The 13,514-nt window shown below is 41.9% G+C and overlaps 1 protein-coding gene across 2 annotated transcripts in view; it reads right to left on the minus strand.

The window, feature by feature from the left end:
• ESR2 (estrogen receptor 2) overlaps positions 1-12,210 on the minus strand; it is a 68,868-nt gene extending 56,658 nt beyond the window's left edge. Inside the window, exons 1-2 of one of the 2 annotated variants that reach the window (XM_050336096.1) lie at positions 12,139-12,210; positions 1,731-1,954 (exon numbers count right to left, since the gene is read on the minus strand). The gene's annotated coding sequence lies outside the window, so the exon portion shown is untranslated. The remainder of the gene's footprint in view (positions 1-1,730; positions 1,955-12,138) is intronic. The other variant, XM_050336097.1, reaches the window with a different exon arrangement.
• Positions 12,211-13,514: the final 1,304 nt, after the last annotated feature.

Below are 13,514 nucleotides of genomic sequence, written 5' to 3' on the forward strand. Positions count from 1 at the left end.
CTCATTTGGTCCAAATATTTGAGACAGAGACTACAGAACTGAAAGCAGCATGAAGTCTATCTAAGTAAGTGCCTAAAATGGATGTGCAGCAGAATTGTAGGATTTCTGCAAGACAGTTGGTCAGTGAAGGATAATGTCAGAAAGTTGAGTTTAGAATGTAGGTAGAAATCAGAGTTACTGGTGTTAATTCCTCTCTTTAGGGCTTATGCATATTCTTTGACAGTTTTAAACAATAAGAACATCTGTGATAAAATCAAGAATTTCAAGAATTTTTTAAAACTTTTTTTCCAGCTTGGCAACTGTTCTTCTGGAATATATTCTCCTTCTTCTTCTGCAAATTATTCAGATTCAACAGCAACAGGCATGAACTTCACTGACTCCCTGGCAATTTTAAAGAAAGCTGTTGGACTTTGAGAAGACAATGATGTGTAACATAATATCTCTGGTGGTGGTACCTGCAGTTTGAGGTGTCTCTTAAAAATTAGACCTGGGCATTCATTCAGAAGGAAAAGTTTAGGAAAAAAAAAAAAAGGCATAATTATTTAATTTCCTTGGGTCTGAGTTTCTTCCTTCTCTATGTTTTATCCCAAAGAACATTTCCTCTGACCAGATCTACAACTACATCTATTTATTTTATGATATATTTTATTTAGGTTTACTTCTTTGACCATGCTCACAGGATATTTTTAACCCCCCTATATGTTGTGAGAAGAATGAATGTTAGAAAGATATCATAGCAAAGGGGGTTTGTATTGAAAAATTATAGGATAGAGCTGTAGCAGAACAGTGAGAAGAAGAGTTAAGATAAACATAATATAGAGGCATTCCAATAATTCTTCTCCTGAGGTGTACCTATTTACTGAACATTTGTTCTGCATTCATCTCTCTGCCTTCCATAGGAAAAGAACCTGTTTTGTCTTCAGCTTAAAATGTCCAAAATATTTTGAACACCTGCAGTCTTGATATAAATAAATACAAAGGCAGAGGGAAAGAGAGCTGTTCATGTATTGCAAACAAGAGCAGAGCCAGGCATAAATATGGTCTCACATCTTGATCACTTGAAACTAGTGCCCTTGTCATCCCAGTTCTGATTTTACTGAATGTATTTCCTGACATCCTAGTTGCTCTGATGCTAAAGAACCCAACAGTTGAAAGTTCTGATTAGTTCTTTAGGTGACTGCAACAATTGCTCTAAGCATCTAATGTTTAAAACCAATTAATTTCTATTAAAGTACATAATCTTCACAGCATATTCAGTGAAGCCAGCATGCTGTAGTGAACCACTGAATGTGGTTACTTTCAGAGCAATGTGCTAATAATAGTTTCCCCAGAAAAATATGAAAGCAGTGAGACTGTTACTAGAATGATTTTTAATAAAAGATCAAGATTGTTTTTAATTAAAACTCTAAAACTGTTCTTTGTTCCCCTTCTTTTTTTTTTACACTCTGAATAAACCAACTCCTGATTGCCTTTTAAAGGAACAATGAGGTTCTCAAGACTCCTCTATTGCAAACAGTCCTTCTGCAATGTATTCTATCTCTCCTTGTGACAAAACTTATTCTTTCAGGTTGCTGAAGAAGTCTCTTAGAAAATCCTTAAGCTACCATCATTTGAACAGAGAGCCAACTTGCATTAGCTAGAGCATCCAAAAACTATTTAATAAGGTTTTAAAGAGTGACTTAAAAGACCTTAATGATTCACTGCAATAGCAATACAGAGAAAAAAAGTACCTGGCTCTTTTTTTTCCCCATCTTGCTATTTCTTCAAGTGCTCTTTTGGCCGAGTGCAGCTCATCAGTGACTGCTTCCAACATATGCTGTCTTCATCTTCTTCTATTTCACAGCCTGTGGAAACTTGATCTGTTTTCAAACTGACCACCTTTCCAGATACTTCTTTTTCTCTTGTCCTCTAAAATCATTCCAAAAGACTTAGGGTTCTGCTGTGGGTCTTTTTCCTGAGAAATGTATGTCATAAATACAGGAAATAAATCAGAAATTACATTCAAACATTCAAATTGTGAACAAGAAGCTAAGTTCCCCAAACTAGTGGCTTTGTCAGACACATCTGTACTGTAATTCATCCAATAAGAAGTTTGATGTGGAAAGAATAAGATGGGGCAAATTTTCAAATCATTATCTAAATTTTGTGAAGTATGTGAAGAAACTGATGTACTTACTGATCTGCTTGAAGCACCTACGATCAGATGGACACATCTTGTTCCAGTTGATACAGATTTGGGTTAAAATGTTAGAACTTCATCAGCTGATAACTTTTGCTCACTGCTGTAACTTCGGTAACGTTGTCCTCAGTCATCTGACTTGAGAAGAACTGTCAAAAACTGCCTTGGTGCTGCTGTGTTAGCAATCTGCAGCAATGCCCTCTACCTGGTCAGTAAAATAGGATTGCTGCACTTACTGTTCAGATTGTGAATTGAGGCTGTGGCTGTTGATTTGAGATCGTCCTTTCACTGAGATATTCCTGAAGTTTCTCAGCACCATTGTGAGTTTTGAGGTTCTGAGAAACTTTCAGCATTGAAACAGCCTTGTTGGCCTTCGCCTCTCAGGCTGATTAAATCTCCTCTGTTGTTTATATGCTGTTCTGCACATTTATTTCCCCTCCCTCAAAGGAAACCTTACCCATACTACAAGAATTAATTTTATAGAGCATGAACCATGAAAAACTTGAATTCCTCCATTTGATGTTCCTTCTCTGAAACAAAGATAACCTGATGAACAGGTTTGAATGAAAAGGCAAGATGACACAGTCGCTTCTCAACATACATTCCAAAGTGCCTTCATGAATTTATGAATTTACTGTTTCAGTAACAGTTAATGGCTTACATGATGCCTGGGAAGTAAACTAGAATTGTTTCTAAGCACTGAAAATGTCCAGCAATCTCTGAGGGAGAAAAGCAGTGTGTTCCTCTAAAGAATGGGAAGACCCAAATTTCTCCCATGATGAGGCTTCACCAGGAAAATATTGCCAAAGACCTGGGTGAGCTTCAGGTGTCATATGCTCACTCTCTACTTTCAGATAAGGTTAGCAAACATGGATTTTTTTGTTTTTCAACTCTACTGACCAGATTTTCATCTGAAGTTTGCTTCAAGAAAATTTGTCTTAACATATGGAAAGTATTGCTGTTTTTAGTAGTACTTTGCAACCAATATTGTATCTGAAGTACTTGCAGATTAAAGTTACAGATTTCTGTGCCCTGTAGGAAGACTTTGTTGTAGAAAGAGGAATATTTTTGTATTTTTAGTGTTGACTAATGAGTATTCATTAGATCAATAATCCATCTCTCAATATATTACGTTTCTGCTCATCCAGTTATTACACAGTTTCCCATGGAATCGCAAAAATGGACACAAGACTACAACCTCCTGGTAACATCGATTCGCCATCCTAAGATAGCAGGAATCAATCACACTGGATTTTGCATGTGAAATTGGAAACTTACACTGACTTTCTCTTCAGGTTAGGTGTGCAACAATTCATAGGAGCACAGGTAGTCAGGTCTCATTCTTCAAACTGCTCCACTTTTTCCAAGAACACCTTGTAGCCAAAGTTATTAAGAAATCAGCTAATAGTCTCTGTCTTTTAGAAATCTGTTTAGAATTCCCTTCTTTGAGGCACATTATCTCAGATTCCATGTACAAAGACATGAATGGTGTCTACTGTATAAGAAATGTCATCAAAGCTCTAATCCCAAAGCATCTCATGAGAAACAGAAATACCTCAGTTCTATTTGATTATTCAGCTGAATTGAGTTAAGATGTACCTGGGCATAAAGAATATAATCAGATGTTCCTTCATACTCTGTACAGCAGCAAAGGGAACAGAGAAGATGGATGCTGCCAGAAGGACCCTGAAATCAACACTCATACTCATTGTCTTCTCACAGACCCATGTATAACCTTCTAGAATAAATGGATGTATGTGATTGGAAGCATCAGAGAAATTGATAGGAAAGAGAAATAAGAAGAGCCATGAATAATAATGAAAAAAAAAAAACCAAACCTGAGGGAAAAACATAATGAAAGGAAAGAGTAACAGAGTTCCCAGTTCATTTGCTCACTGGGCTCTTCTTCTACCTTGTTAAAATCTACCCCTTCGCCCTAGAGGAGTTCCACTCCCTGGAAGTGTTGAGTGTTTTTAAACCCCTAGGAAACCTGAGAGTTACCAGTGCCTTAAGAGATGGTTCCTTCCTGCTTTATACTCAGTGTCACTGCCTCATCAAGGCTAAATAGTTTGAATTAGTCAGTGGGATGTCAGAATTGCTAATTGCCAGAATCAGACTGTGCCTTTAACAAGGTCCACTATTCTTTCTTTTTAATCTTGTTCTCTCATTTTTATCTTGTTCTCTCTGTATGTCAACTTTCTTCCTCAAGCTTTCTTTTTCCCAGTGTTTCAAATCTTTGAAGTACTTCTCTGGCTTTACAAATGCCTTGTGGTAGGGATCTCACTGCTATCCTACATATCAGGTTAGTGATGGATTTTTTTTTTTTTTTTAGGTCATCTGGTCCAACTCCACGGCTTAAAGCAGAGTCCTCTGTAGTCACATTAGATTGCCCAGCACAGTCAAATTCTGACTGTCTCCAAAGGCTGAGGCTCCAGAACCCCTCTGGGCTGTTTGTAACAGTGTTGGTTTGGCCTCATGCCAAAGAATTTTTTTCTTTATATCTGATTGGATTTTTCCTTGCTGAAATTTATTTCTGTTGCTTCTTGTCCTTTCAGTGTTCACATGAACGGAAACTCTGGGTGTGTTTTCTAGTGGGTGTTCATAGACATATTTGAATTAGATTAATTAGACCATTCCTTTCTCCAGGCTGAAAAAACCTACTCAGCTGGCTTCTCCTTGTGCTTCAAGGCTGGGCTGGATGGGGCTTGGAGCAGCCTAGTCTAGTGGCAGGTGTCTATGCCCATGGCAGGGGGGTTGTAACTAGATGATCTTTAAGGTCCCTTTATGGTCCCCCAACCCATTATCTGATTCTGTGATTATTTGCTCCATCCCTCTGTTCATCTTGGTGACCATTTACTGGGCTCAACATAGGGTGACTGTGACTGCTGCAATTCATCAGTTCTCTCTGGTACTGGACACTGCTTCCTTCATGTCTTCCTTGTGAACAAATCCATGCAGGAAGAGCTATCATGGAAGCTTTTCTTCCACTGATAATGTTTCAATAGGGTAGTGCAGAGGGTGCTCTGCAGAAGGGCAAGCCCATGTGGTCCTGCATCCAGCTTTTGCTTACAATACTCAGTGACAAAGGAACTGCAACACTTGCCAGTTAATGAATAATTCCTCACTTGAGACTGTATTTCACGAGGCAGTTTGGTAGAATTTGCTTCCAGACTCTCATTAACCACAAAGTGAGAATGACACCCCACAAAAACACTGAATAAAAGAGCTGTGCTCTGCCTTTATTAATCTGCATTTGCAGTATGGGGAAGGGAACATCCAAAGTACTCCTACATTCCTCCAGAAGTCAAGGAGTTCAGGAAGAGTGGACTGCAGTAGCCAGGGAAATCAATTACCCATTTTGTTACTTATTCTGTCTCAAAAACAGTTGTCGATATATCACATAGTTTGCCTGTACTATAGAGACATTCAAAATAGCTTTAGTAAGTGCAAGTTCCAGGAGTATCTAACTGGGACAACTTGGTATTTCACACAGCCTTTATTGCCAAGAAGTTGTAACCTCTCTGATGCCAAGGCTAGTTGGCTTCTAGTAGGTCTATACGAGGCTGCCACCTGCAATACAGACCCAAGGAAAATAAAACCATTCAAATGTTTCAGACTGGGTATCTAATATTAAACAGCATAGCCAGTATCTTCCTGCTTACCAGCAAGCAGCTTGCATTGTGAATTCTGAAGATTGCATCATTATCTTTAATTAAGTGTCAGCAGACGTTATGTCAATTTGTGTAGGAGGGCGTTTTACTCTAAAATTTCACGGAGAACTGGCCGTGAGTTTGTTTTTAATTTGAAATCTTTGAGAACAAAAGCAAATCCAATAGATTAAATGACAAAAATATTGCTAAATGTCTTATTATCTCTAGTATGGTTTCATCAAAATTATATTACACAATTACTCATCTGTTTCTTTTATAATACAACAGGGAAGAGGAGCAAAAGAATTTCAAAAAAAATCATTGAGAAAAATTATTTAAGTACTTTCCGGAACAATATAATTAATGAAGGGATCTTTCCACAAGCTGATAGAACTAAAATTTAATCAATGACATTTCACCAGCTGTGATTGTTATTATTCTAGAGTCACAAAATGTTTTTTTAAAATATTTGTCATTTAAAGCAAAGTGAATCCATTTCTTGCTTACCACTATGCCTTCCCTTATGTAAAGAATATGTTATTTGAGAGCAAACAGTATCTGAACTGATATTACAATTGCATTCCACCAACTGTCTTTAATCCAAAAACTACAAAGGAAGGGAATAAGGTTTTTTTGAGGGGACTACAGGAAAGCAGCAGAGGGTGGGAAGGGAAAGGATACTTCCTAACTTCTGGGGAAAAAAAAGAAGACAAAATGGTTTCCTATGAAAAGATCTAATTCATTGTAAAAATTTTAGCAAGAGTTTTCAGGAAGAAATCATGTATCTTACCTTTTCTTCATAATCTGTTAAATTTCACTGTATATGAAATTAGCCCACTGTCACTCAGGGTTATTCCAAAACTAATAGGGCAGACATTTGGAGACTAGGCAGTTTTCAACACAGTCATATATCATGCAGGATTTATTGCTTTCAGATTTATCAGAAAGGCTGAAAAGCAGCAGGGGTGTCTGCCACATCTATGAAAAGTGATTATGTTCAATCCAAATCTCATATGTGGAGAAAAAGCAAATAACAGAACTGCTGTAGCAGGTATAAAGGAAGCCTGAAAAGGAAGAAAGCTTCACTGAAGTAAACCTCACATATTCTACTAAAATCCTGCCTTTAGTTTTTCTTGGAAGCACAGGGCTACAAAGCAAACTACACCTGCCCACTGCTCATACACTGATTCTTTAAACAGCTGGAAGTTTGTTCCTGCAAAGTTCAGGGTCCTGACCCTACTCCTCACCAGGCCCATTCCTTGAGATCACAAATTCCCCCAGTCACTACAACCCAGGCCACTCTCAACTTCTCTGATAAGTTTATTTGTGTATGTGAGCACCAGGTCCAGTAATGCTCCTCCTCTGGCTTTTTGTCCAATACCTGAGCCAGGACGTTGTTGACACTCTCCAGGAGTCTCCCAGATTGCTCACAGCCAGTTGTGCTGCTCTCTCAGCAGAAAAATCAGGAGATTGAAACCCCTCATCAGGCTAAGAGCTTGGGAACATGATGCTTCTGTAGCTGAAGCAAGAGGCCTCACCAACAGTCTCCTCTGGTCAGGTCCCTGTAGCAGGCTCCGAACACAAAGTGCCCTTTGTTGGCCTGGTCCTCAGATTTTGTCCACAGGCTCTCAACGTGTTTGTGGCTGTTCCTCACACACAGCTCTTCATAATCAATCCATTCCTTAACACAGACATGTAGATGTGGCATTTGGGGACATGGTTTAGTGGTGGTTCTTTTCCACTTGCACCAGGGAGATGACTGGCATGTTGTTTCAGTCACAGCTCTGGGGAATCTGCCTGCTTTGCCCAGGGAGCCCCTGGGACGGGTTTGCACTCAGTGTGATGATGCCCAGGACTGGGCTTCCAGCTGGGTGATGAATCTCTGGTGGCTGTGACATCATGGAGGGTGGGTCACAGTGGGAGCTGTCACCAGGGCCATCACCAGCTTGTTGCACAAGTAGCTGTGCATCACTAGCTGTCACCAGGGGCATCCACAGAGAGCCCCAGCCCCACTGCAGTCAGACTCGGACAAATGGCAAGTACAGTTGCAGGTGGAAGCCTGGGCTGGATGGGGCATGTGGCAGATGCCCAGGGGGTTTCTAACCCAGAGAGAGAGCTGAGCCCCTTGGGACAGGGCACAGTACTGCCCTCAGGGCTGGGGGCAGAGGGACTTGCAGCTCCTGGTGGTTGCAGTTGCCCAGTGAGACTTTGGGGACGTGCCAGGTGCCCTCAGCTCCCCAACTCACTCCCACCCAGACCTGATGAACCCACTTCCTCACACCTTCTCAGGACCATGTCTGCAGCAACCATGCTCTTCCTTTTCCTGCTGACCCTCCAGCCTGGCCTGAAGCAGGATCACCAGATAGATGTGGCTACAGCCAAGGATATCCTGGAGCGTGAAGTGCATCTGCGTCAGGAGATGATCCGTCTGCTGCAGGAGATTGAGGAAAGGAAGAAGGAAGCCACACTCCTTTCTACATTGCAGCAGCAGTGGCCATTTTGGACCACTGCAATAGCCCTGGCCCTGCTCACCGTGGTCTGGTGGCAGACCAGGCAAAGGAAGCCTCGGGAATCTCCTCAATCATTCAGAGCTTACTGCTCTGACCTCCCACCAGACGTCTCTGAGGTTGAAATCAGGCTGATACTTGGTGATCCCGATGATTCCAGAAGCTGAAGCAAGAAGGCCTCATCAACAGTCTCTAGTCTATGAGTGTTTGAATCATTTGTGCACCTGTACAAGATCAAATAGATCTCTGCAGATCCAGAAGGCTCTGATAATCTGCCAATAGACTCCTCTCTTTGGAATAATATAATACATTCAAATATAATGTAATGTAATATCAGGCTGGTGTCCGGTCACTAGTGGGGTTCCGAAGGGCTCTGTCCTCAGCCCAGTTCTCTTCAACCCCTTCATTAATGACTTGGATGCAGGACTTGAAGGAATACAAAGTAAATTTGATGATGACACTAAACTGGGAGGAGCTGTTGACCCAGGGCAGAGAGGCCCTGCAGAGAGACCTTGACAAATCAGAGACAGGGGCAATCCCCCAGCCATAGGAAGTTTAACAAGGTCAAGTGATGGGTTCTGCACCTGGGATCCCGTGTGTGTGTATAGACTGGGGAATGAGAGGCTGCAGAGAAACCATGAGCAAAGGGACCTGGGGGGGTCCTGGTCAGTGGCAACCTGAAAATGAGTCAGCAGTGCCCTGGCAGCCAGGAGGGCCAACCGTGCCCTGGGGGCATCAGGCAAAGCATCGCCAGCCGGGCGAGGGAGGGGATTGTCCCACTCTGCTCTGCACTGGGGCAGCCTCACCTCGAATATTGTGTGCAGTTCTGGGCACCACAATATAAGAAAGATATAAAGCTATTAGAGAGTGTCCAAAGGAGGACAACAAAGATGGTGAAGGGTCTGGAGGGGAAGCCGTATGAGGAAGAGCTGAGGTCACTTGGTTTGTTTAGTCTGGAGATGAGGACACTGAGGGGAGACCTCATTGTGGTCTTCAGCATCCTCATGAGGGGAAGCAGAGGGGCAGACACTGATGTCTTCACCATTATGACCAGTGAAAGGACTCGAGAAAAGAGTGTGAAGCTGTGTCAGAGGAGATTTAGGCTGGATATCAGGAAAAGGTTTTTTACCCAGTGGGTGGTCAGGCACTGGAACAGTCTCCCCAGGGCAGTGGTCACAGCACCAAGCCTGACAGAGTTCAAAAAGTGTTTGGACAAGACTCCCAGGCACACAGTGTGTTTCTTGGGGTATCCTGTGCAAGGCCAGGAGTTGGACTTGACGATCCTAATGGGTCCCTTCCAACTCAGCATACTCTATGATTCTATGATGCCTGTGGATTGCTCCCTGTTTTACAAGTGTCATCACAGTTTTATCTCTTTTTCAGCCAGTCTGGTCTCCCCATCTCCACTGTCATAATGGATGTGTTGAATCAAGAGATTCGCACTTTTCCAGGAGTATCATTATATTAGAAATGACACTTGGTGTGAAACCCAGGGGTGGGCACTTGGGCACACAGGAATATCAGCACTGCAGACTATGAGCAGTGCAGATCTAAGGCTCCTGTGTGGCCTTTTTTCTGGCTTTTGGAACCCATGGCTCTGCAGGCATAGCATTGCCTCTTCCAGCAAAGCCGGAATGACTCCACGGGGATCAGTGCGAAGACTTGTGGAGCTGCAGCTCCTGCTTACAGCAATGCTTCTGTGTAAGCAAAGCAGGAGATGGACTGCAGGAGGTGCACAGCAAGGATGGAGCCATGCCTCACACAAGCCTGCTCCCTTGCTGGCTTGGGTCAGGATGCCCCCAAGGTTTCCACCCATCACCTCAGGGTGATGCCTTGAGGGAGCTGCCCCCAGTTGCTCTCTCAGGCCTAAGAAAGTGCAGTCAGGATCAAGAGAGTGTGGGGGTTTGCTCTTCTCTTGCATCTTCTCTTTCCTCAGGCCCTCAGGTGGATGACTCCTAAAGGCAATGAAAGGAAAGGGTTTGGGCTGCTCGTGTGAATAAAGAAGAGCAACATATTGGAATCCTTAAATAAAGGCTTTCATTAAGAAATCCTCGTGAAGATATTTTCACTAAGGGAGGGTGAAGAGAATGAGAATATATCTTAAAGGACAACCCATCTAATGCAGGGTGTAAAAAATGTCTGCAATAACAAACAACAGCAAGAAGCCCAAGAGCAAAATCCCACGCTGCTTGACTCCATCCCTTTAACACCCTTAACCTTGCTGCTGGAGAAGGATCACATTCCTTTTTCACCCCAGAATACACTTCTCAGTGGAGAGGTTTGTTTTTTTTTTGAGACAGACAAAATGTGCACTGTGGTACAGGGCTGTTTGTGACAGCAGCAAACACAAATGTTGGGAACAGCCTTTCCAAAGAAAACAGACCCATTCCCCTGCTCAGATTTAAGGTGGAGTCTCATCCAGCATCTCCACACCCCTGGTGCAGATGTGGGAGCAGCCCATGAAGGGATGCTGTGGACCATGAACTGATGCTGCCTGCTCCTGGCAGCAAGTTGCCATGGCTACAAGGTGAGGTGTTTTGGGGGGAAAAAAGGAAAAGATGAACTCTGGCAGGCCTGCCCTGGGAGCCACAGCAATGCCTTGTGCAGGACAAAAAAGGGCAGGAGAAGCTCCATGGTCTCAAAAAGTCACTGCGTGCTCCAGGGCTCCCAGCTTTGCTGTCAAATGTGAATCTCAGAAAAGGAAAAATTATTAATTCAAATCTGACTAGTTCCTTTTCCCATTCCTCACATGCAGTCCTTAGCCTTTCAAGCTTAGTTAAGACGGGGCATAAAGGTTATGCCGGCAAAGGGAGCCCACAGCATCCTCCTCACAGCAAACACCACATTTTGTGCTACAAACAGGGGAAAACAGCCTGTGTGTCATGAGGCAGCAAAATGCCTGGTCCTGCCTTATGCTGGGTGTCCAAATCTCATGCTACTGATCTTCAGTGATGAATATGTTCAAGATTGTCATGCTTTGGTTTTGGGGTTTTTTTGGTTTTTTTTTCTATATATTAAATTTTTAAATATTTTAAGTATCGTGGAAGCTGCTCCAGGGGAGTTGGATATTAAAAAAAAATTCACTGAAAGAGTGGTTAGGCATTAAAACAGACTCCTCAGGCAAGTGGTGCAGTCACCATCTTTGGAAGTGTTCAAAAAGTGAGTAAACTTGGCACTTCAAAACATGGTTTAGTGGCCACAGCAGTATTTAGCTGAAGGCTGGACTTCATGATCTTGGGGGTCTTTTCCAACCTTAATGATTCTATGATTGTGTGATTGGCTTGAGTTTGCACCATCTGACAGTTCATCTGGCCATCTCTTGGTTTGTTTGCTCCTGAAAATCCTTTGGCCCTGCCTTCACTGCAGGACAGGTTGTAGCTACTCCTCCTCCCTAGAAGTCCTAGAAGGGGCAGGTCCTGGGGATGTCCAGCATTCCCCCAAACCATGATAAAGAATGACGGAGAAAGTCTGATTATTGCACCACAAATTGCCCAGGGCAATGTAAGCCCAGAAGTTCTCCAGGCACATGAAAGGAAGGACAAGGTGATCTGAGGGTTTTCAGGGATGCTGGTCACCTTGGGAAGATGCTCAAAATAACATCAAAAGGCACTGAAAAAGTATTCCCTATTGCCAGGTCGAGTAGGAATTCACACATCTAAAGCTTTCTATCATCTGTATGTATTTTTAAATAAATTGAAACTATTTTTTGTCAGGTTTAGGCTTTTAATAACATTTTTACCTTTAAGGATATGTTGCAAACACAGCCTCTTCAGAAAAGAGCACACTCCATATTAATGCTCACCTGAATATCAACTGGTAAGGCTGATGTCCAGCTTTCCATACACCAGAACTCCCAAGTCCTTTTCTGCAGGGCTGCTTGCAATGCTTGTGGATTTTCATGATGCTCAGGTGAAGCAAAACATAAATAAAGACTCTTTTAGAAAAAGGCATATAGTTCTGTGTGCCATATTTTTCAAGTTGATGTAACTGCAGCACTTGAAATCCTATTGGAAATAATGTACACTGTAAAATTGCAGGAAAGGGATGTGCCCAGTAATAAAATGGAAGAGACAAAGTTCTATGTTTGAGGAGTTACTATAAAACCTAAAGGAAATGGCATTTTAAATTAGAGAGATCCATCTTGCAAATTTCTGGAATACTCGTTGCCAGAGAGTTATTGTATCTTTTTTCTTCACTGTTTCAATCTCAATTTGTCAAGAATCTGTTGCTCAGGAGTTTAGCCAACAAAGGTAAGTTTTGGGTAGTTGTGGTCTTGTCCTTGAAGGTGAAGAGTGTTTTAACTTAGGGTTTTTTTCTTCTCCTCTTTAGTGGAATTTTGTGGAATTAGACCTTGGGAAATATTTTACCTGTCTCTAGGAAAATATTACTGTTCCATTCAGTATTTTGCATGGTCAGTACCATCTCCTCTCTGTCATCAGTACCAAACCACATCAAGGTATTGCTTCTCAGGCTGTGATGATGGTCACCAGCTACCAACATCATTCAGAAAAACAGCATTTATTTTCTCCTGCCTGTTAAATAGTGCATGTTACTACTGTTTTCTAAGAGAAAGATTGTATCTTCTTAGTTTTTTTCTTCTTAAATCTTTTTATGACTCCTAAATACAACAGTATTCCCACAACACAATTTTCATAGAGGGTACTCTGTTTCCCTGTAAGTTGTGCATCTCCAAAAAAGGATAAAACCCCTTTTGTATTTCAGAATATTGTATTTTATTTTTATTTTATTTTATTTTATTTTATGGGAGAAAAACAATGTTCTGCTCACGCCTGTGGCAAGGCTGGCACTTGTTCTTTGTGCTCCTTGCTGAAGGATTAGTTTCAGGACCTGCATCATCTCGTACCCCCATAACTTTTTAACCAGTGATCCACTGTTGAACTTGAGAACAACAAGTACTTTGCCCTTGGTAAATACTCCCTTGAACATCAACAGGTAGCAGTTCAAGGTACCATAAATTAATGCACAAGGAAATTCTCACAAGGAGAAAAGTGCACCATGCTTTCCTTTTTGCTAAATAACATAGCAGTTATTTATCATCTCCACAGTGATGCAGCCAACCGATAGCAATCAGTAGGAGAGATAAATAAGAAGAATTTCCTACCTTTTCATTCTATTACTTGTTGTTCAGTGAAGCCAGCTGCTGCTGCTTGTTCCCTT

This window comes from Myiozetetes cayanensis, unplaced genomic scaffold (assembly GCF_022539395.1).
Source record: "Myiozetetes cayanensis isolate MyiCay16 unplaced genomic scaffold, myiCay2020 scf6-25, whole genome shotgun sequence".
NCBI lineage: Eukaryota > Metazoa > Chordata > Aves > Passeriformes > Tyrannidae > Myiozetetes > Myiozetetes cayanensis.